Genomic DNA, 24,862 nt, shown 5'->3' with positions numbered 1-24,862 from the left:
TCAGAAAGAGAAAAACAAATACCGTATGCTAACACATATATATGGAATCTAAAAAAAAAGAAAAAAATGGTTATGAAGAACCTAGGGGCAGGACAGGAATAAAGACTCAGCCATAGAGAATGGACTTGAGGACACAGGGAGGGGGAAGGGTAATCTGGGATGAAGTGAGAGAGTGGCATGGACATATATACACTACCAAATGTAAACTAGATAGCTATTGGGAAGCAGCCACAAAGCACAGGGAGTGGAATCCTGCAGTGTTTGCTGATGGTCATTTGACTGGTGTGAGCTGAAACCTTTTTGACGTTGAATTTGCATGTGGCTAATAATTCCTTATACTGAGCTTTAGGCATGTCCTTTTTTTTCTTTTCCTTTTTTTTAAAGAGTGACTACAACTTCCCTCTTCATATTGACGTCTTGAAAAATTTGTCATGTGTTGAATTTCCTTGCCTATTCCCTACCCCAGGGCATTTTTTGAGGGCAGGCGTCATTTACAGCCCAGCAGTCCTTGTGACTATTAAGCTACCATTAGCACTGGGTTTAAAGCTGCTGTTGTGGGAAAGAGCCACAAGGTGGCAGCATTATTTCGTTCTCAACTCTTGTTACTAGGGCAACAGAGTCTTCCTGGAGGTAGCGTTCCAAGGTTGTAAATTAGAGTGGAATGTGCTGGGACAAGCCCCCAGAAGTTTATGTCTCCTTACTTATGTTTGTTTTTTAAATTTAATTTCTATTTCTTATCGGAGTAAATTTGATTAGAGTGTTGTGATTGTTTGGCTGTACAGAATCTGCTCAATGATTCATGCATATGTCTGTTCATCTTCGGATCCTGTTACCATGTATGTTATTACAGAATGTTGAGTAGACCTCCCTTGGTATTTGGTAGGTGTTTTGTCATTATATATTTTCTATGTATTAGTGATTATATAATTCATATAGTTTATATGTTATATGTTTATATACATTTAACATACATTAATCTATGTATGTTAGCCCCTTAGTCCTAAATTATCCATCCTCCCACCTTTCATTTTGGTTAACCATTAGTTTGTTTTATAAGTCTGTGAGTGTCTTTTTCTGTGGAAATATGTTCATTGGTAGCAATCTTAGGATAACATGTATAAATGATATCATAGGATATTTGTCATTCCCTTTTGACTGACTTAACCTAATATGATTATTTCTAGGCTCATCTGTAGTCCTGTAAACGGCATTGTTCATTTTTTTCCCGAGGCTACTATTCCATTCGGTACGTATACCACTTCTTCTTTGTCCATTTATCTGTTGATGGGCATTTTGTTTGCTTCCATGTCTTGCCTATTGTAAATACTGCTGCAATACACGATTTTCCATCCCGTGTCTTTTGGATTCTGGCTTTCACAGGTGACAGGCCCAATAGTGGGCCTTCCAGATCATATGGTGACTCACTTTTTACCTTTAAACACACTGCCATTCTGTTCCTATTATTGGCTGTTACCAGTTTACATCCCACTTAGACCGAGAGGTTATGCTGTTCTCCACAACTTCTTCAACATCTATTGTTTGTTGACTTTTTGCTGATGGTCATTCTGACTGGTGTGAGGTGATACCTTTGTGTAGATTGGGTTTCCATGCGTCTGACAATTCCTGATGTTTTGCGTTTATCAATGTCCTTTTCATTTTTTTTTAAGATTGAGCTAAACTTACAACTTCTAATTGCCTTCTTGAAAAATTTGCCGCGTTTGGATTTTTTGGCCATTCCCTGCCCCAGGATATTTTTTGAGGGCATGAGTCATTTACAGCCCTGCAGTCCTTGTGACTATTAGTGACCATTAGCAGTAGATTTGAGCTGCTGTTTGAGGAAACGGCCTTAGGGTGGGAAGACTTCTACGTTGCCAACTCTGCTTGCTAGGGAAACAGAACCTTGCTGCAAGTTGTGCTTTTAGGTTGCAGATTAGAGTGGAATGTGCCAGGACAAACCCCCATAAGTTTTAGCCTCCTTAATTCTTGTCTGTGTCTTTAAGTTGTAGTTTTTATCAGAGCAAACTTGATTGAAAAATGTCTTTTTTTCTAGGTGTACAGAATCTTGTTCATTTACACATATACATATATCTATTGATCTTTGGGTTCTTTTCCATGTAGGTTATTACAGAGTGTTGAGTAGACCACTCTTGGTATTCCATAGGTCTTTGGGGATTATATATTTTATACGTATTAGTATATGTGTGTTAACCCCAATATCCTAATTTATCCATTCCTCACACCTTTTCTTTGGCTTAACCATAAGTTTGTCTTCTCAATCTGAGATTGCCTTTCTCTGTGGAAATATGTTCATTTTTATGAATTTTCAGATAACATAAGTGATATCAAAAGGCATTTGTCTTTCGCATTCTGATTTACTTCACGTTGTGTGATTATCTCTAGGCTCATGTGTGGTGCTGCATATGCCATTCTTTTATTTTTTTTCGTGACTTATATTCCATTCTGTCTATATACCACTTCTTCTTTGTCCATTCATCTGTTTATGGACCTTTTTTTTGCTTCCATATCTTGGCTATTTCAATATTGCTGCAGTGCACATTTGCCTGCCTCTGTCTTTCCGATTCTGGTGGCCTTAGGTTATAGGCCCAAAAGGTGCCCTGCCGCATCATATGGTAGCTGAATTTTTACCTTTTAAAGCAGCTCCATTCAGTTTGTGTTAGTGCTGTTACCACTTTACATCCCACCAGCAGCTAGAAGGTACACAGTTCTCTACAAGCCCTTCAGCATTTATAGTTTGTAGACTTTTTGCTGATGGTCATTTGACTGGTGTGAGCTGAAACCTTTTTGGACGTTGGATTTGCATATGGCTAAGAATTCCTTATAGTGAACTTTAGGCATGTCCTTTTTTTTCTTTTCCTTTTTTTTTTAAAGAGTGACTACACCTTCCCTCTTCATATTGAGTTCTTGAAAAATTTGTCATGTGTTGAATTTCCTTGCCTATGCCCTACCCCAGGGCATTTTTTGAGGGCAGGCGTCATTTACAGTTTTTTTTTTAAATTTAATTTATTTTGTTTTTTATTTTATTTTATTTTTGGCTGTGTTGGGTCTTCATTGCTGCGCACTGGCTTCCTCTAGTTGCGGTGAGCGGGGGCTACTCTTTGTTACAGTGCGCAGGCCTCTCATTGTGGTGGCTTCTCTTATTGTGGAGCACGGGCTCTAGGGTGCGCGGGCTTCAGTAGTTGTGGCACGCGGGCTCAGTAGTTGTGGCTCGCGGGCTCTAGAGCGCAGTCTCAGTAGTTGTGGCGCACAGGCTTAGTTGCTCCGCGGCATGTGGGATCTTCCGGGACCAGGGCTCGAACCCGTGTCCCCTGCGTTGGCAGGCGGATTCGTAACCACTGTGCCACCAGGGAAGGCCAAGAAGGTGTTTTTTAACGTGTAATTTGAGCAAGTGGTTCCGTGTTATTAACATGCCCGGGGCGGGGTGGGGGGTCGGTGTGACAGGGCTGCCCTCCTCTGCAGGTCTAGTTCCAGTCTCTGAAAGGCATTGAGGATTCTGTTTGAGGATTCTGTCTTCCTTTGTGTTTTCTGCTCCCCACGCTCCCTCCTGTAACCCCTTTCTGCCATCCCCACTCCCCCCACCCCCCCAGTCACACGTTGCAAACCCCAGACCCGTTTTTTCCGTTGTGATTAAACCGTCACCTGAAGCCGCCTCCAGGAGCCTCTGATCTGAACCCCCTAGTGGCATTAACGTGGCCCTCGTGCTATTAACTTCAGCCTCACAGACTTTCCCCGCTGAGAACAGCTTTGCTGGGCACTGAGGGTCTGTGACTTTTATCTCAGTTAGGCCGTTAAAAAACTGAAACATGGTTTAGATAAATAAATAACTCCTCCTTCCCTTCCTCCTGGCTCTGAGCTTGGAGCTGGTGAGCTGTCTGGGGAGAAGGTCACGGGATGGGGGCTGGGGGATGGGGAGAGAGGACAAGGTAACCGTGCCTGACAGGGATCTGTAACTACACGTGGACAGAGCTCTATACTGAACGTGTCTGGTCCCTCCTTTGCTCCGAGGCGTTCCCGTTTTCTGGTTGGTGTGAGGGGTGGGGCAGAGTGGAAGGTGGACCAAGGTTGCAGTAGCTTTGTCTGACTCTAGGTCTGTGACATCCCCCTTCAAGCACATCCCTCTTCCCCACTGTCTCCCCATCTCTTCCCTCCACCCCTTTCCGTGACTGTCTCCCTGTGTTTCCACCTTGTTGCTTTTCTGTGGTCCCTCTGTTTCTCTTTCACCCTCTACCTGTCTCCGCCTTTTGTCTCCTTCCGAACCTTCCAGCATCCCCTGTGCTGCGGTTGGCGCATGGTTTGGGGGATCGCCCTCCAACGCGGGCTGCAGGCGACTTGTCAGACTGCTTTGTGAAACCAAAAAATGTAGAAATCTTTCATTTCCTTGGCCTCTGAGGCTTCGCTGGGGTGGCGGGCAATTGGCAGGCCTGTCGGCTACACCCCACACTGGTCGTCGTTTCATATTCTTAGCTATAAAAGTGGGGATACAAATGGTACCTGCTTCATAAGGCCGTAGTGAGGATCCAGCAGGAAGTGGATGCGAAGCCCTGAGCACAGTGATTGATTCTCAGCAGATGCTCAATGAATGAAATCTCTTAAATGAAATCGTTTATTATAAAAATGTTTAGTCCGGGGTAAAAGTGGACCAGAACAATGAGCCCCCATGCATATACATCAGCCAGATTCGGTATGTTTCAACATTTTGTGTACCTGCTTTGTCCATCCCCTCTTCTTGTGGTTGCCGGAATATTTTAAAGCAATTAGCAAACCCCTCGTAGCATTTCAGCCCTATGTGCGTCTCTAAAAAACCTGAATGTTTTCTCATACAACCTTAAGACCTTTATGCCAACCAATGAAAATGATGATTCTTACTTTAATACTGAGTCCATATTCAGGTTTTTCTGATTAACTTTAAAATGTCCTTTTACTCTTGTGTTTTTTGAATCAGGATCCAAATATTGTTCTTGTATTGTAATTGGTAATAACATCCCATTAATCCAGAACAGCCCCCCACCCCACCCCCACCCCCAGGTAATTGACGTATTGAAGAAACTGGGCCGGCTGTAGAGTGTTCCACATTCTGGATTTCTCTGTTTGCTTTTTCGTGGTGTCATTTAAATTGCACTTCTGCTTCCTAAATTTCCTATGAGCTGAAAGCCAGCTCCAACAGCTGGATTAGCGTGTTAGGTTCGGACTTTGTAGCAAGAGGCACATGACACGTAGGGGCCGCTCTGCCGTCCGTCACTTCTCTAAAGTGGGCTCAGGTGCGCTCAGCTCTCCGGCTCCTCATTCAGCTGTCATCTGCCATTCGTTTCATTTTCACTGACGATCTCTGCATAAATCGATTATTTTATTAGGAAGTTAGGAAGCAGTGAGTTTGCTAATCATGCCATTCCTTCCACGTTGACTGCTTTTTACTCATCCACTTGCGCTATATATTTGCCTGTAAAGACAGTCAGGTGCGGTTGGCAGATTTCTGCGACGTCTCCCGTGACTTTTAAAAGCCTCCAGGGGTTACTCCCAGGGGTAACCCGCTGAAAGAGATTTTGCAGATATAATTAAGGTTGTGTTCTGGGTGGGTTGAATTTGCTCACACCAGCCCTTTAAAAGCAGAGAATGTCCTCAGGCCGGCAGCAGAAGTCAGAGAGATTGAAGCAGGAGAAAGGTGGGACGCACCCTTGGCAACTTTGCAGGTGGAGGGGGCCCCATGAGAAGGATTGTGAGTGTGTCGAGGAGCTGAGGGTGACCCCTCCTCCTTGGCAGGCAGCAAGGGAACGGGGACCTCAGTCCTACAGCCCTCGGAACTGCATTCTGCCAACAGCATGAATGAGTTTGGGAGCAGATTCCTCCCTGGAGCCTCTAGATAAGAACCCAGGTTGCCAGCACCTTGATTCTGGCTTTGTGAGCCCCTAGGCAGAAAACCCAGCAGAGCCAGCCAGGACTTCTGACCTCCAGAACTGGGAGGTATTTATTAGTGGTGTTTTTAAGTCACTGAGTTTGTGGATATTTGTTACACAGCAATAGAAGACTAATAGAGCAGGATCAATGCTTAACTTCTTTGTTTTTAATTGCCGGTTTCCAGAATAAAAAAGGTTAAGTAAATGACAGCTGCCTTTATCTTCCTCATCCTTACATAGAAACCATACGTCTTAACGGACATCAATGAAGTGGATTCCTAATTTGCTGTCAGTAAAACTTACTCATTTAGAGATTGACAAGTGTCCTGGGTTTGGCTCATTGAAAGAATGGTTTTAAAGGGATACTGGTTATCAAATAGACAGTAAAATCAATTTGTCGGTTAAAATCAATTTGTATGGTTAAGATGTTTTGCTACCATTTTCTTCTGTGATATACTGAAATAATTTCATCATATGCAAGTGGGGCACATAACATTTGATAAATTCCATCTGTCTGTTGACAATCTACTCACTTCTCTGACTGCATACCCTCTCCTGTTAGAGAAGGATGTTTCCGATTATAAGGAGACTCCAAAATAGATGCTTAATTCATAAAGTATGCAAATGTTACTCTCATATATAAAGAACATCATGGTTAAAGTACTATGACGTCACATCATTATTGCCATGGAAGACATTTCATTTTCTCACACTGACTTCAGAGCTTAATCCAGAGTCTGAATATTGATCTTTTTGAATTCGTGTGAGAATTGGTGTCTTTGAAACATGGTTTTGGTCAAAACAAAATTTTGCAACTTTTACTCTTTGAAAAACAGCTTTATCGAGGCATGATATTACATGTTATAAAATTCACTCACTATGAGTGTAAATTTGATGAGTTTTAGTAAACTCTGAGTTGTGCAGCCAGCACCACAGTCTAATTTTAAAACATTTCCATGTGTCAAAGAGACCCCCTGTGCCCACTTGTAGTCACTTCCTGCTCCCATCCCCAGGCAACCAATAATCTGCTTTCTGTCTCTATAGTAATTTTCCTTTTCTGAACATTTCATATGAGTGGAATCTTACAGGTTGTAGACTGTTTGTCTTTTGCACATGGCTTCTTTCATTTAACACCAGGTTTTGGAGGTTGATCCACGTTGTGTGTTCCGGTCTCTCGTTCCCTTTTGTTGCTGAATAATATTCCATTACGTGGATAGACCACATTTTGTTTATCCCTTCGCCAGTTGATGGACATTTGAATTATTCCCACTTTTGGTCTATTACAAACGATGCTGCTGTGTTCACATTCACGTACAAGTGTGGATGTATGTTTTCATTTCTCCTGGGTATGTAACTAGGAGTGGAATTGCTGGGCTGTATGGTGAATTCATGTTTAACTTTCTAAGGAATCACTAGTTGCTTTCTAAATTATACTACATTTACATTCTCACCATCATTTTATGAGAGTTCCGGGTTTGCCATAGCCTCATCAACACTTGCTGTTGTCTTTGATTCTAGCCTTCCTAGTGGGTGTGAAGTGGTGCTTCATTGGGGTCTTGATTTGCATTTCCCTAACAGTTAGTGATATTGGACATGTTTGTGGTGATTAGCCATTCTTATATCTTCTTTGGTGAAATATCTATTTAAATCTTATGCCCATTTAAAAAATTGATTGTCTTTATTTATGTTATTTATCATGTGTATAATTCACAAATACTTCCTCCCAGTCAGTGGCTTCTTTTTCATTTTCTTCATAGTGACTTTTGAAGTACAGAAGGTTTTAATTTTGAAGTCCAGTTTACAACTTTTTGGAATGAATTTTAGTGTCTTATCTAAGAACTTTTTGCCTAACTGAATTCCCCAAAGATTTTTTTCTCTTTTTCTTCTAGAAGTGTTTTAGCATTTTAGCTCTTAGGTCTTTGTTTGATTTTTGAGTTGTTATGTATAACGTGAGGTAAGAGTCTAAATTCATCTTTTTTTGCATGTGGCTATCTAGTTGTCTGAAAAATGTTTGTTTTTTTGTTTGAAGATAAAAACGTTTTCTTCCCCCGTTGGATTGTCTTGGCACCTTTGTTGAAAATTGATTGACCATAAACTTAAGGACTTATTTCTGGACTCTTAGTTTTGTTCTGTGGATGTATATGTCTGTCCTTATGCTGGTCCCACAGTGTCTTGATTACTGTAGCTTTATAGTAAGTTTTGAAATCAGGAAATAAAAATCTTCTCACTTTATTCTTTTCTTTCTTTTTTTTTTCAAACTTGTGTTTGGCTCTTCTGGATCCTTTGCATTTCCATATGAATTTTAGCATCAGTTTTTCAATTTCTGCCCCCCCTCAAAAAAAAGCCTACTCCGATTTTGGTAGGGATTTTGTTGAATGTATAGATTTGGAGACAACTGTCATTTTAACAACATTAAGTCTTCCAATCCATGAATGAAATGTCTCTACAGTTGTTTACGTCGTCCCTAATTTCTCTCAGCAGTGCTTTGTAGTTTTCAGTCTTATGTGTCTTCTTAAATTTATTCACAAATATTTTAATGTTTTTGATGCTATTATGGATGAAATTGTTTCTTTAATTTCATTTTTGGTTGTTCATTGCTAGTACATGGAAATAGAATTGGATTTTGTATGGTGATCTTGTATCCTACAATCTTGCTGAACTAATTTATTAGTTCTAGTAGATTTGTGTATGTGTGTATGTGTGTGAGTTCTTCAGGATTTTCTACATGTAAGATCCTGTCTCTGAATAAAAACAAATGTACTCCTTTCTTTCCAGACTGGTGCCTTTTCTTTTCGATTTTTACTTTTCACTTTAATTTCTTAAATATTTATTAACGTTGGTCTCAAACATATTTAGCATGCTTTCAAAGAACATTCGGGTTGAAAGAATGCATAAATTATATTTGGCGTTTGGGGCTAAGGCATAAGAAATATACTTGCCATGGACTTTGAAAAAAAAATGTATGTTTCATTATAAAAAGGATACATTGGAAAGACAGAAATTGCTACCTTACAAAGTTCTTTTTTTTAAATTATTTATTTATTTATTTATTTATTTATTTAGTTTTGGCTGTGTTGGGTCTTCGTTTCTGTGCGAGGGCTTCCTCTAGCTGCGGCAAGTGGGGGCCACTCTTCATCGCGGTGCGTGGGCCTCACTATCGTGGCCTTTCGTTGCGGAGCACAGGCTCCAGACGCGCAGGCTCAGTAGTTGTGGCTCACGGGCCTAGTTGCTCCGCGGCATGTGGGATCTTCCCAGACCAGGGCTCGAACCCGTGTCCCCTGCATTGGCAGGCAGATTCTCAACCACTGCGCCACCAGGGAAGCCCTGGGTTTTTTTTTAATTGAAGTATAGTTGATAGAATGTTGTGTTAGTTTCAGGTGTACAGCAAAGTGATTCAGCTATACATATATGTATTGTTTTTCAGATTCTTTTCCATTATAGGTTATTACAAGATACTGAATGTAGTTCCCTGTGCCATACAGTAGGTCCTTGTGTTTATCTATTTTATATATAATGGTGTGTATCTGTTAATCCCAAACTCCTAATTTATCCCTCCCCACGTTTCTCCTTCGGTAGCCATAAGTTTGTTTTCTATGTCTGTGAGTCTATTTCTGTTTTGTAAATCAGTTCATTTGTATCATTTTTTTTAGATTCCATGTATAAGTGATACCATGTAATATTTGTCTTTCTCTGTCTGACTCACTTCACTTAGTATGATCATCTCTAGGTCCGTCCATGTTGCTGCAAATGGCATTATTTCATTCTTTTTTATGGCTGCATAATATACCATTGTGTATATATTGATATATACCACATCATCTTTATCCATTCATCTGTGGACGGACATTTAGGCTGCTTCCATGTCTTGGCTATTGTAAGTAGTGCTGGAGTTTGTTTTTTAAAAAAGCATATAAACTATACAATTCCTAGTTAATATATCATGATACTAAAATCCAGAATTTGGGGGCAGTGCACAGGTCTCTGCTTTATGTGCTTTGTTGAATGAGACATTGAGAATCTAATATATATTAAGTGCTCCACTGGAAATGTCTTATTAAACAAAACAGCACATAGGGGAGACTAGAACAGCGTCAGGCCACAGAGGACTTTCCACCTGCCACCAGCTCACTCTGCAAAAGGATGGATGTGAAACCCACAGACCTCTGGCATGCCAGTATCAGACAGCTGTAAGGAGTGTTTACTACTGCCCAGAAGTCTCCGAAATTCTTGGAAGGGGCTACTGGTGATGTTTCAGCGCCATGAGTTTAGATCCCACGGCAAGTGTGGGGAAACCACTCTTAGCCAAAAGGAAAGTCTAGCCAATCAGCCAACATCTGCAACTGACTCAACTTTGTAGCTGTCTCGTTGCCTGGGTCCACATAATTAAGGGAAAATGCTACATGCTCTAGCAATATTAGCAAAGCTGGGGTCTTAATATATATTCCTAGAGAGTTCTAAGGACCCAGGAAACATCACCTCTACTGGAAAAGTTGACCGTCAGCTTTTTGAACTGACAGTAGAGGGATGATTGGGCGGGTTTAGGACTTTAGGAGCCCCAAACGCCTGAAATTCCAGGTGGCAGTGCACTGTCATTAATATCCCCTGGTTTTAGCTCTTTGGGAGATACCTTTTCTGAGGGTTTTATACATTATTTTTGATTTATTTTAGTATTCCTACTTCTAGTCAAAGTCAAGACCAGGAAATGTAGAGATATGCTATGAGGTGGTTCTCGGGCTTTGTTTGAAATCTACTAAAAATTCCGTCATTCGTTCAGTGACTTTCACTGTGTACCATGCATCCGTGAGTAGTACTGCTATGGGTGCCCCTATGGAGCTGACATTCTTTGTTTAATATATTTATTTAATTATTTATTTGGCTGCGCTGGGTCTTAGTTGTGGCACGTGGGATCTTTTAGTTGCAGCATGCGAACTCTTAGTTGTGGCATGTGGGATCTAGTGCCCTGACCAGGGATCGAACCCGGGCCCCCCTGCACTTAGCCACTGGACCACCAGGGAAGTCCCTGGAGCTAACATTCTACCGGGGGGTTGGGGGGGGGGGCGGGAGACAGACCAACGAATACACACTGTCCGCACAGTAGTAAATGTTGTGGAGAATTGTAGAGGCCAGAGGGGGGCAGGGCTTGCCGGTATGTGCGGCAGTTTCAAAAGGGTGTTTGGAGAAGGCACCACTTATAAAGGGACGGTTGAACAGCGTCCTGGGGAGGTGTGAGGGCTGAGCCCCTGTGTACTGGGGGGAAGTGGGTCCAGGCAGAGGGCTCAGCAGGGCAGAGACCCTAAGACTGGAACCACGTGGTGGAGGAAGAGCAAGGTGGCTGCAGCCAAGGGGCTGAGTGCGAGGGACCGCGAGACAGGTGGGGGGTGGTTGGCGAGGCTTTTTAGGCAATCACGAGGATCTCCACTTTTACTGGTCCTGGGATGGGGCACAGGAAAGTTTGAGCACTGGGGCGGCACACCCTGACTCAAGTGCTCATGCAGCATCGTCTCGGTGCTGTGGAAGCAAGAAGCAGGAGATGCTGCAGCGCTCAGCAAGAGATGATCCCGGCTTTGGGACCAGCGGCCAGCAGTGGAGGTGGTGAGAAGTCATCTGAAGATGGGAGGATAGATTTGCAGTGAATTGTGCTGTGGTACAAAAGCGGGTGGGAGGCACAGGGGCTTGCAGGGTACCATGTGCTTGGGTTCAGCTGGGGTCAGAAGGTGAAAGAAAGGCTCAGGCAAGAGCCTGAGGGTGTAGGGCGATGACTGTGTTCATGCATCTCGGAATTAAGGTGACTTGCTTGCTTTGCACAGTGGGCCGTCTGCTGAAGAGTATTGTCACACCCGCTCTGTGTTCTGCGTGATGCTTTTAGGTCAGCCTTAGAGTTCAGAGCTTTGTCCCAACTCTGCTCACTGATGAACAGAGAAGATTCTTGTGATTTGGTGGTTTCCAAGAGAAATCCCAGCAAAGTGTGGATGGAGGTGGGGGCAGAGAGAATTGCTTTAGTCCCTCAAAGAGACTGTTTATAACAGTAGAACACAGTGAGAGCAACTAGGACAGCTTCTTCAAGAAGCACATATTCTTTCTTCCCTTGTAAGAGGCACTTACTCTCCAAAGAAATCTTTTTTTTTTTTCCTTACTGGAAATATTTCACTGCTTTGATTTTATTTTTTAATTCATTGTCTTCAAAGTTTGCTCTTTCAGAATTCATTTGCTTACCATATAATCTATGACTATTTCAGAAGATTGAAATTAGGTTTGTTTTGTGGCTTCTACTTTTAAACCAAGAAGTGGGTTCAGAATTGGTGATGGAAGAGAACTTGAAATAGGATAGCTTATTGGGAACATTGATTTGGGCCCTTTTCTTCTAGTGTTACTTTTTAGCTTATCTCTTTCAGAATATGCCTGATTTCCTTCTCGTGAGATACCACATGTCTAAGGATCCAGTTGTTACTTAATTTTTCTTTGTTTACTGATAAATATGCTGTATGCTTTTGTTCTTTTAAAAAGCAATTTTATTGAGGTATAAAACACTCACAATAAAATACATCCAATTTAAGTATAGAGTTTGAGTTTTGACAAAAGTGTGCACCCGCGTACCTGTTACCACGATCCATATATGGACCATTTCCATCACTTTAAAAAGTACACTCTGGGCCCGTTTCTAAATAGCTCATCCCACCCAGCCCCAGGCAAACACTGATCTGCTTCTGCTTCCAGTCACAATAGATTATATTTGCCTTTTCTAGAACATCCTATCAATAGAATCAAATCCTATGCACTCTTTTGGGTCTGGCCCCTTTGCCTCAGCACCATGTTCTTCCTTGAGGTTCATTATCATGTTGCTTGTGTTGGGGTTTTTGTTTCTTTTATTGCTGAATAGTATTCCAATGTATGGACTTATTAACACACTTCACTTTTCATGGACATCGGGTTGTTTCCAGTTCAGGGAAATTATGAGTAAAGCTGCTATGGATATTTTTCATCAAGTCTTGTTGTGAACAAATGCTGTCATTTCTCTTTGGTAAGTGCCTAGGAGAGGCATTGTTGCATCTCCTGTGATAGGTACACACGGTATTTTTTTGTTTTTTGGTCGTACCATGCAGCTTGCGGGATCTTAGTCCCCCGACCAGAGATTGAACCTGTGCCCCCTGCAGTGGAAGCATGGACCCCTAACCACTTACCGCCAGGGAATTCCCAGTACACACACATTATGATTGTTATGTCATCTTGATGAATCTACCACTTTTATCATGATGAGAAGTCTGTCCTGGTAATAATATATTTGTTCTGACGTCTACTTTGTCTAATATTGTTATAATCACTCGAGCTTTCTTGATATTGGTGTTTGCATGGTATGTCTGTTCTCTGACCTCTGCCTTGTAATTAGACTATTTAGACCATTTACACTTGAATAATTACCAGTTTAGTTGGATTTAAATCTCGTATGTATTATTTGTTTCCTTGTTGCTTTTTTCTTCTCCAGTCTTCTTTTGGATTGAGTATATCCTAGTAAGTTGTCATCACCACTGGCTTATAATAGCTATATAGCTCTTCATTTCATTTATTTTTCTGGTGTTTCCAGGCACCTCGTCTTCCGTGAACTCCTGGTGCCTTTGCCTCGGCAGGACCACCATGGTCTGCTTGGGTCCCCCTCCCAGCACCACATTTCAGAAAGTGCCTCCAGGCGAAGAGCTGACGCAGCCTGGGGTCCTCCTAGCTTGCTTCCCTTCTTTCAGGGACTCTAGCCCCTTCTGTGTCTGAAAACAGTTACTTCATATACTTTGTCCAGTTTTCTGGTTGTTATTGTGGGAGCTTAGGTTCGGCTCTGGTTACCATATTATGTTCTGAAGTGTAATTTTATTTTTGAAATAAAGTATTTGGTTCTTGGCAGGAGAATGTGTTAAATATGTGAAATTGGGACTGCCTGTAAAACCCTAGATGCATAACACCATTGTTATGACTTCACAAAGTGATGTAAAGATGGTGATGATCAGTTTCCGGCTTAGGCATAGCAGCACGTGTAAACCTCAGAAGCAGAAGCTTTGAAAAGTTCTGTATCAGTCCCGTTTGAATGATAACAGCCCATAATCGAGCCCTTAGGTGCTCAGTGTTCTACATACAGATCTTTTTTAAAAAAAATCATCTTACGTGTGTGTTTTTTAAATTATTTATTTATTTATTTTTGGCTGCGTTGAGTCTTCGTTGCTGTGCACGGGTTTTCTCTAGTTGCGGCGAGCGGGGGCTGCTCTTCGTTGTGGTGTGAGGGCTTCTCACTGTGGTAGCTTCTCTTGTTGCAGAGCACGGGCTGTAGCACGCGGGCTTCAGTAGTTGTGGTGCGTGGGCTTCAGTAGTTGTGGCTCACCGGCTCTAGAGCGCAGGCTCAGTAGTTGTAGTGCACGGGCTTAGTTGCTCCGAGGCATGTGGGATCTTCCCGGACCAGGGCTTAAACCCGTGTCCCCTGCATTGACAGGCGGATTCTTAACCACTGTGCCACCAGGGAAGCCCCTGAGGTTTTAATTTAATTTTAATTCATTTAAATTGAAATAGCCCCATGTGGCTAGTGGCTGCCGTATTAGACAGCAAAACTCCAGGTAGCAAGGGAGCAGGGGTAGAAAGACAGCCCTGTGATGGAGCAGTCAGGGGAGCCTCCCAGCAAAAGACTGACCAGCCTCTTGCCTCACTGTGGCAGGGGAAGCCCCAGGCTGGAAATGGCAAATACTTGGCACAGGCACCACTCCGAACCATTCCTGCGCCCATGGCAGACACTGCTAGTCAATCACCACACACTTTCTTGCTAGTTCAGCCATAGCTCAGGATCCTTCTCAATACAACACTCCAGGCAGTCCCCAACTACAGATCAGTAGATGCTAGCATTTGAGAGAAATATTACTGGTCATCCCTAGGCCAGGAGGCCCATCTGGGAGGTCCAGGATCTCACCAGGCTGTAAGGTGGCTGGCAAGGGACGTGTGGCCAACCTGGGTCAGTGAGGCAACCACAAATATGGAGAGTGGAGAGGCAATGTGCTGGAGGAGCCAAGATTTTTCTATTTCTTCAAGAAACACTCAGAGCATGATTTAGGGAGAGAGGAAGGGGGTGGGGGGAGAGGTGAAGACTTGTCAAAGCCAGCTGATGTGCAAAGCATTTGGAGATTTTTATTGAGCTGGGTGCAATATTGTGATTTATGAAGAAAAATACATATTTGGTCATTCAGACCAAAAATATATATTTGGCCATCTCCCACGTGGCCCAAACCTTAAAATATTTACATTTTCGCCCTTTTTGGAAAAAAAAAATTTGCTGACCCTTATTCTAGAGAGGGTTCTGAATTGCCCACAAAAGTGGACTTGCTGGATTAAAGGAAATATGCATTGAAAATTTCAGCAGATGCTGCCCTTCATACTTGCACTAGCAGTGTATGAGATTGCCTGTTCCCCAGTATCCTCACCAACACAGAGTAATATCAAACTTTTCCATGTGGCCAATTTGATAGGTGAAAATGGTATTTCACTATCGTTTTAATTGTACTTACCTTATTAGCAGTAAGATTTAGTATTAGGCAGTAGGTATAATAAAATATATATTTGGTCTTTGTCCCTCATTCCTGGCACAAAACTTCTAAACCCCGTGGAATTTCCAGATAGGAGTGTCTTTTGATATTCATAACAAAACCCTTTCAACCACACCTGAGTTTGTGTTAATGAGGTGACTTTTGGAAAGCCCCTAAGGAAGGGGCTGGTTGCCAGGGGAACCAACCAGAATTAGAGGATTGGAACTTTCAGTCTCTTCCACCCTCCCCCCCACCCCCTTGAAGGGGAGAGGGGCTTGAGGTTGAATCAGTTAATCCTGTCTACATAACGAAGCTTCAGTGAAATTAAAAGAATGGAGTTTGGGGCTTCCCTGGTGGCGCAGTGGTTGAGAGTCTGCCTGCCAATGCAGGGGACGCGGGCTCGAGCCCTGGTCTGGGAAGATCCCACATGACACGGAGCAAGTGGGCCCGTGAGCCACAACTGCTGAGCCTGCGCGTCTGGAGCCTGTGCTCCGCAACAAGAGAGGCCGCGATGGTGAGAGACCCGCGCATCGCGATGAAGAGTGGCCCCCGCTTGCCACAACTAGAGAAAGCCCTTGCACAGAAACGAAGACCCAACACAACTAAAATAAATAAATAAATAAATAATTTTAAAAAAACGTTCTTCAAAATTATTAAAAAAAAAAAAAAAAAAAAGAATGGAGTTTGGAGAGCTTCTGGATTGGTGTACCCAGGGAGGTGCCAGGTGGGACAGCATGGAAGCTTTGCACCCCTTTCCCCATACCTTGCCCTGTGCGTCTCTTCCATATGGCTGTTCCTGAGTTAGATCTTTTTATAATAAACTGGTAATCTAGAAAGGAAAAAAAAATATTATATATATATATATATATTTGGTCATCTCATATATATTTGGCTTTCCAAAAGTCACCTCATTAACATAACAAAAGGCACCTTTTTTAAAAAATTAATTTTATTTGAGCGTAGTTCTGCTGTACAGCAAAGTGAATCAGCTATACATATACATATATCCCCTCTTTTTTGGATTTCCTTCCCATTTAGGTCACCACAGAGCATTGAGTAGAGTTCCCTGTGCTATACAGTAGGTTCTCATTAGCCTGGAAGGGCGACGCTGCACTCTCCCCTCCGTTGCCAGGCAGGCTGTGCTTCTGTTACTGCAGCCCAAGGCCCCGAGAGCCTGCTCTGGTTCCTTAGGGGCCCCTGGGAGGGGTGTTTGTCACAGGTCTCTCCGCAAGCCCAGTTCTCTCGACCGTGACTGTCCTCGATTGCGGCGTCTGCTACACGGCCTGGGTCAAAGAGCCTAAAAGTGCGGGGATTGGGACCCAACCTGGTAGGAGGAACTTGAGTCCCGTGATCCCCCTAAGCCCCTGTAACCCTGCGGTGGGCGTGGGTCCCCCTCAAGTCACGCTGCCTCCCACACCCACAGCTTCCTTCTGTCTTTGGCTGAGTCCCCTCTGGTTCCTCAAATGGCCACCAGGTGGGAGCAGAGACCTGCGGTGAGGCTGGGACTGAGGCCTCCTTGAAGATGGGCTAGGAGGGCTCCAGGCAGGGCTGGGGGCCTCTCTCACTGGGGGTCTGGGCTTGCCGGGTGGCTGGGAGCTGGGTGCGTGCCTGGGGGTGCAGGCCTCTTTTGGGGTGAGTGTGCTGTGACTGCGTGGGGTGTAGATGGGCACACCTGTGTGCAGAGGCCTCTGCAGCTGTTGGGTGCGTGTGCCCTTGAGCATGCCCGTGTGCAAGCATGCAGGGGGTACCTGTGTGTGACTGTGGGGCCTGGGTCTGCAGAATCCTCCCTGTTCCCCTGCAGGCCTGAGAAGGCTGACGATTGGGATAGCCTGGCCCTTGAACTTTATGTTTCCAAAGCGGCAGGTGGCTCCGAGGCTCGGACCTCAGGACCCCCTGCCCGCTGCGTTCCCTTAGGCTGTGTCCAGCCAGTGTGGCGGCTTGTCCTACTTTGCCAGGTTTGGGGTCCTGCTGAGCCTTTTTTATTTATTTATTTATTTTAACATCTTTATTGGAGTATACTTGCTTTACAATGGTGTGTTAGTTTCTGCTGTGTAACAAAGTGAATCAGTTATACATATACGTATGTTCCCATATCTCTTCCCTCTTGCATCTCCCTCCCTCCCACCCTCCCTATCCCACCCCTCTAGGTGGTCACAAAGCACCAAGCTGATCTCCCTGTGCTCTGCGGCTGCTTCCCACTAGCTCTCTGTTTGACGTTTGATAGTGTATATATGTCCATGCCACTGTCTCACTTTGTCACATCTTACCCTTCCCCCTCCCCATATCCTCAGGTCCATTCTCTAGTAGGTCTGTGAGCCTTTTGATTTGTGTCAGGATGGGGACTCATTGCTGTTCCTGGGGGCCTCGGGGTAGGAAAGGCCAACAGTGCACTGGGGGTGCTCCTTAGCCCCAGGCTGGGGGTTCGGGGAGGGGGAGGGCCGCCACACCGGAGTTTGTGCCCCTGGTCCTGCCAAGCCACTGGGAGGGTGGATGCTAGCCCACTTGTCACCCGCTTAGCATCCTGGGCTTCCAAGGTCCTCCTCCAGCCAGGCCCGTTTCCCTGCTCCCTTTGGTGCCTTTCTACTGCCCTCACTACCTCCACCGCCCTCTTCCGTTCTCCCTGAAAACCACGCTAAGCAGACATTTGTCAAGGTCACAGTGACCTCCATGCTGCCAAGCCCAGTGGACAATTCTCCGGCCTCCTCTGACTTGACCCTCAGCAGCACTTCAGGGGCTGGTCCTTCCCTCCTCCTGCCATCACTCCCTTCCGCAGCTCAGGAATTCCGCTCTCCTGGTTTTCCTTCTGTCCCGCTGGCCCTCCCTCTCAGCCTCCTTTGCTGGTCCCTGATCTCTCCAAGTCTGGGTGCCCCATCCCTACACCTCTTCTGTCTCCCTCTTTAAACGCCCACTTCCTTGGTGATCTCATCCAAGCTCATGGCTTTCAAATGACTCCCGTTGAGTATAATTTAATTAGTTGGTTTTTTATCATCTGTCTTCTCCCAAAGGAAAGCAAGCTCTACAGGCAGGGCTTTTTTTGTCTTAAGTCAGGTTTATTAAGGTATAATTTACATACAGTTAATGTCACCCTTTTTAGTGTTCACTTCTGTAAGTTTTTGACAAACACGTATAGTTGTGAAACTGTCTCTGCCATCAATTACAGGACAGTTCCCATCACCCCCAAAAGTTCTCCATACCCTTGTGGTCATCCCCTCCCCCATGTCCCGCCCTGGGCAGCCACTAATCTGTTCTTTTGTCCCTTTTCCCTAGTTGTGCCTTTTCTGAAAAGTCATATAAATGGGATTGTACTGCGTGTAACCTTTGGAATCGGCTTCTTCCACTTATCACAATGCACAGCGCATTTGAGATTCACCCATATTGTTGCAGCTGTGAGCCGTTAGTTCTTTTATTCTATTGTATTTTATTGCACAGCTTTGTTTATCTGTTCAGAGGGGGACCAGTTGTCCTGGTTTCCGTGGGAGGGAATGGTTTTTCTGGGACATGGGACTTTCAGTGCTAAAACCAGGGTGGTTGGTTATCTTAGTTCTTTAGTTGAGGGACATTTGGGTTGTTTCTAGGTTGTTGATGATTTTGAATACCTACTCAATATAACCAGTGACAGAGGGTTTTTTGGTGAACACAAATGTCCATTTCTCTTGGGTAAATACCTAGGAGTGGGGTTGCTCAGTTGTATGACGAGTGTACGTATCACTGTAAAAGAGGCTGCCAAGCTGTTCTCCAGAGTGGCTGTATTGTGTAGCATTGTGGGAGAATTCCACTTGCTCTGCATCTTAACCAGAACTTGGTAGTGTGTCAAAAAAAATTAAAAACCGGTTTTTTAGCCATCTTAATAGTTGTATAATGATATCTCCTCACGGTTGGCAGAGATTTCCTTTATTCGCCTTGAGTAGTGTTGTGCCCCCAGTGCCTGGGTTAGTGCCTGCTATGTAGTAGACACTCAATGAATTTTTTTTTTTTTTTACTGAGTGAATGAATGTATGGATGGATGAATGAATGAAGTCAAAGGGGCTTCCGGTATCTAAATCTGTTATAGCAAATACATAGCACACGTACCGCCAATTCCCCCATGCCCCATTCTGTTTCCATGGCAGACGTCACTCATCAATTGAGCCATTTTATCCACCTGCTTCATTTCAGACAGGTACGATCCAGTCCTTTGTGTAGCAAGTGAGATGAGCCCCATGAGCTAATGCAGCTTTAGTTCAAGCCTCTCATTGGCTGAAGAAGAGGCCAGGCTCAGAGCAGGGTCCAAGGCTGCCCAAGGACTCACAGCGAGCCAGTGGCAGGACTAGATCTCCAGGCTGGGCTCTCCCCAGAAAAATGCACGACGTCTCTGACAAGGCTGGAGTAGGATGGGAGGCATGGACGTGGATCTGGGCTTGAGGCCGGGTTGGAGCATTGTGGAGTGCTCCCTGGGCCCCGGCCGGGTGGGAAGGCTGATGCCGGCGCTCTTCCTGCAGGTGCCCAGGAGCTGCTGGGATGGCCTACCCGCCCACGTTGGCTCCCTGGCCCAGCGGGCGTACTGGGCTCTGCTGAGCCAGCAGAGGGACCAGAGCATCGTGGCCCTGGGCCAGAGCGGTGCTGGCAAGACCACCTGCTGCGAGCAGGTCCTGGAGCACCTGGTGGGGATGGCAGGCAGTGTGGATGGCAGGGTCTCAGGTACAGTGGTCTCCAGGTGACGTGCAGCTGGGACGTGGTGGGGGCGGTGGCGTGGGGGAAGGGAAGGGAGAGTCAGAGGGGGTGCTGGGCGGCTCTTTCTTATATCTGCTCAGCTAGCGTTCACTGAGCACCTGTGTGCAGACCCTGTGCTGGCTTCTGGGCAGGGCCACCCCTAGTCTGTTGGGTACTTTTGTGTGAATTAGAAACAGGTACTCCTTGCCTAAGACACTCACTGCCACATGTGGAACCGTCGTCACGCATTGACATTGTTAGAACCAAACACTTGACCACCACGTTCTGGGCCATCATCCTAATAAGTATACAGGCCTATGGCTATCTGATATAAATGCTGTGCCCTTAGGTGTGGTGTCCTTGTGCAGCGCACAGCCCACTGGACTGTGCAGAGGACCCGATAAGTAAAAACAAAGACAAGGAGGCACTGACAGCCGGAAGGGAGACTCAGCTGCTCATCTGTGCCAGACTCCAGTGCTCTGCACCGCTTGCTGGCCGAGCTGGGGAGGGGAGAGGCGGAGGGAGCACAGAGAAGGGGCCGGGGGGCTTCCTTGAGGAAATGATGTTTGAGCTGGGCATTAAAGAAAGAGTTTCAACATTGTAAATCAACTATACTTCAATAAAAAATAGTGTCAGTTGGTGATAATAATTACAATATTGATGGGGATCGTGGTAAATGCTTGCTGAGGACTTACGCGCCAGGCTCTATTCCAAGCAGGTTAACTTATTTATTATTTAAAACATCCCTATAAGGTAGACATTATTATTATTTGAATTTTATAGATGAGGCCATTAAAACGCAGGGAGGTTAACCAGCTTGCCCAAGGCCACACAGCTCATACATCCTAGCACCGAGATTCAAACACAGACAGTTTGGCTCCAGAGCTGTTACCCCTGGGCCAGTGTTCTCAATGTATTGTTGCCCCTCTGAGGAGCCTTTTTAGTTGTTCTTTCTCCTAATCGTCTCCCACCATGAAAAGTTAATGCCATAGATTCACCATATATTTGTTTATGCAGTGTGTGTGTATGTGTGTATATATATACAGACACACACAGACGTGTGTGTGTGTGTGTGTGTGTGTATCTGTGCTCTATTCTATACATAAGAAAGGAAAACTGCCCCCATCCTCAAGAATCAGTTTCTGCCCTCTTGGGGGCAGTATTCCCCCTGCTGAGAATATATGGCCCAGGCAGTATTGCTTTTCTAATAATAACAAACAATACTAACACCACCACATTTGGAGCATGTTCTGAGCACTTTACATTATTAAAGCTTTTAGTCTTTGTGGCAACCACATGAGGTAAGTAAGTACTATTATTACCCCCATCTTATAGATGGGGTATCTGAGGCACAGGGGGGTTAATTTATTCGCTCCAAATCAGGTGACTAACAACGGGGAGAGGCCATATTCAAGCTTGTTTAACCATTGTACTATCCTGCTTCTCCACTGGGCTTATTCCAATGCTTTATTGATCACCTGTTCTGCACCTGGCCCAGGTTAGAGCCCTGTGAGGAGCTGGGGATACAGCAAGGAGAGGCCCTCCCAGAATGTAGATCTGCTGAAAGTGTGTGTTGGGGGAGTGGAAGTCAGGCTAGGCTGTATCCAGGTGCCTAGCACATAGTGGGTGCTTGTTAAATAGTTATGTTAAAAAGCTTGGGACTGCTGGGCTTTTTGAGCTGGCTGTGATGGGCGTTCCCCGAGAGCAGGTCCAAGAATGTTAATGCTCTGCCCTCCTCCTAGACTCCACCAGGCCCAGGAGGCCCTAGGGCAGCCCTTGTCACTCAGATCGTACCAATCCTAGGTGTGTGTATCTCCCCTTCTGGGCTCACTCTTGCTCACCCCGCGCCCCTGCTTGCAGCACAGGGCCAGCCCAGCAGCGGAAGAGGTGTGGCTTAGAGCTGAGTTGGGGGAGTGGAGGGGCCCCTGCTGGGGCCTGGGGCCAGAATGGGGTCCTGTGAGAGGTGGGGGTGGCAGCACCCGGGCCACGGGTGATGCCCTGTCTGTGCCCCACCAGTGGAGAAGATTCGAGCCACCTTCACTGTCCTCCGGGCCTTTGGCTCCGTGTTCACCGGCCACAGCCGCCGTGCCACCCGGTGCTCCATGGTGATGTCACTGGACTTGAACGCCACAGGCCGAGTCACGGCCGCCCAGCTCCAGGTGAGGCCTCTGGGTGGGAGGGAGAGGGGGCTCTTTAGGGCTGCAGTAGCCTCAGCCCCACTCAGCAGGGCCCACGCCTCCAGCTGGGACCCTGGAATGTGTCTAAATGGTCATCGCTCCCCAGGCCAAGGCCAGCTCCTCCCCACCTCACTCAGTGCCCAGACATCTCCTCCCGGAGCAGGCCAGCTCGTCTGTGCCTCGGAGTATCACAGGGATGAAATATTCATGAGTAGATACATAATTCAGCCGCTCATTAGCTGGGTCTTAAAAGCGTAAGCTGAAATTAAACAGGCGCTCGCTGGCCTTCTGCGGCAGCCCGTGTGTGACAGGCACATGGCCTGTTTGTTCCTCTCTCTGAAATCACCTGGCTCCTCCCCTTCCCCCCCCCCACGCCCCCGCCAACATTCTGTTTGAACAGAAAACAGGATTAGGTTATTAGAAGGGTTGTTTGTATGCGGAGCTAGGAGAATACCCAGACTCGCTGGTGCACGATAAATCCCTTTCTGTCCCGGCCCTGAAAGTCTACCGTGCATCACCATGTGGGTCAAGTTATTAAGGGCTTCGGTTGCATAAGAGTGTGTTGGAGGGCGGCTCTGGGTTAATTGTTAGTACCCTTGGATTCCTTCATCGGAATGAGCCCGTTGCATTCGTTGATTGCCTGCGTGGACTCTGAATCAGTGAGACAAAGGCCTGGCACGTTTTGATTTGGAGGCGTCCAGCCAAGTTGGGGCCTGAGGTGCTGCCTCGAAGAGTGGGCCTGGGGGTTGGTGGGGGTGTGCGGGCAGCCTAGCGGGGCCTCGTGCTGACCGGCGCCTGTCCTCTCCCCTGGCAGACGATGCTGTTGGAGAAGAGCCACGTGGCCCGGCAGCTGGAAGGGGAAGGCAATTTCGAGGTTTTCTCCCAGATGCTATCCGGATTGGACCTGGCTCTCAGGTGAGCGACTGGGCTGAGCAGGGACAGCCGAGGGCAGTGAGACAAAGGGCCTCCGCTCTCCAGGGCCCCAGCCCTGCCTCTGCCCAGAGGTGAGAGGCAGTGGAGCCCAGTGGTTAGGAATCTGGCCTCTGATTCTTGCTGCCTGGTACTGCTCCTGGGCTGGGTGAACCTGGCCAGGTGTCACCTGCTCTGAACCTCCGTTTCTTCCTCTGTAAAGTGGAAATAGTACCTTGACTGCTGACCTTACAGGATTAAGTGAGATAATTCACATATGGCTCTTTATACACGCTGGGGGGTGGTGGTGGATGTCTGCTGTGACGGTGACATTTTGGTACAGGTTCTGACAGCAGCGTGGGAGGTGGGCAAGGAACAGCAGACCCCAAATCTTCCAGAAGCTCCTAAACTCTGTGAGAGCCTTGGGTGCACCTGAGGTAGCTCAGGGCGAGGAGGCACCAGGTGGAACAGCAGAGAAGCCACAAGACTCATCTGGGAGGGCCTTCTGGGGGAGGTGGCCCAGGGAGTCATCTCTGCCCCTCGCTGACTCCTGGGAATTCTTGGACATGTGGCTCCCTGTCTCTGAGCCTTGGTTTCCTCATCTGTTGAACGAATGAGTAAGGTTCTATCTAGTGAAGCTCCAGGGAGTGCTCACCCCAGGCGAGGGGTGATAATTTTCAATTTGCCTCTGCGTCCCCCATCATTTGTCTCCTGCCTTCCACCCCCGTCTGAAGGGCAGGCCCAACCTGTCCTGAGCCTCCTGGCTAAGGCCAGAGGGGCACCTTACCCTTTGGAGAGAGGGCAGATTAGGGAGGAAACTCCCAGTTTTCAGAGCAGGGTAACTGAGGAGTAAGGAAGCTTCTGGAAGGCCTTCACTTAAGAAGGGCCCATTGAGGGCAGCAAGTGAGGAATATTCGGGAGGCAGGGCCAGGGCCTGAGGCAGACCCCGGGGCCACCTGGGGCACTCTGTGGAGCCCCGTGCCATGATGCCCACCTGCCCTGCCAGGCCACTGGTGTGGGTGGGTCCTCCCTTACTTCTGGTCCCTTCTCTGTTTCCAGGACAGAACTGTACCTGCACCAGCTGGCAGACAGCAGCTCCTTCGGCATGGGCGTGTGGCCTAAGGTAAAGAGGAGGTCCTTCTGGGTGTGAGTGGGTGTCTGTGTCCCCATGGCCAAGATGGGCGGGTCCCCTGTGTGGCTCGTCCCTCTGCCACTGGGGTGAGTAGTTGGCAAGGGCTGGTCACGTGGGGGAGGCAGGGTTGCCTTTATGGGGCCTGGGCTTGTCAGGGAAATGAGTCTTGTGCTAATAAAGGGAACCAGGAGGTGGTTTGTGTAGAGGTAAGGGCGCGGTCTCCGGGACAGGCTGTCTGGGTTCAAACCCCGGCTCTGACACTTACTGGATATGAGACCTCAGGCATGGACCCTAGCCTCTCTGAATGTCTGTGTCCTCTTCGGTAAAATAACAACAGAACGGGCGGGCAGGCTGAGGGGAGGACAGAGCGTGGCACGGCCTGCCCGCCTGGGCCACGGGGAGAAGGTCGGGGTGCCGCCCGCGCCCTCGTTCCGCTGCCTGGCGTCCTTTGTGGAGGCAGGGCTCCCAAGGAGCTCAAAGGCCAGGGAAGGACACACGGGA

General features: G+C 46.4%; 1 pseudogene across 1 annotated transcript in view; it reads right to left on the bottom strand.

Moving 5' to 3' along the window:
• Positions 1-24,862, bottom strand: part of LOC309621908 — a 97,423-nt pseudogene that overhangs the window by 21,901 nt on the left and 50,660 nt on the right. The window lies entirely within an intron of this gene.

This window comes from Balaenoptera borealis, assembly GCF_965194805.1.
Source record: "Balaenoptera borealis genome assembly, contig: HAP1_SCAFFOLD_1162, whole genome shotgun sequence".
Taxonomy (NCBI): domain Eukaryota; kingdom Metazoa; phylum Chordata; class Mammalia; order Artiodactyla; family Balaenopteridae; genus Balaenoptera; species Balaenoptera borealis.
This window is presented reverse-complemented; position numbering and strand designations above follow the sequence as displayed.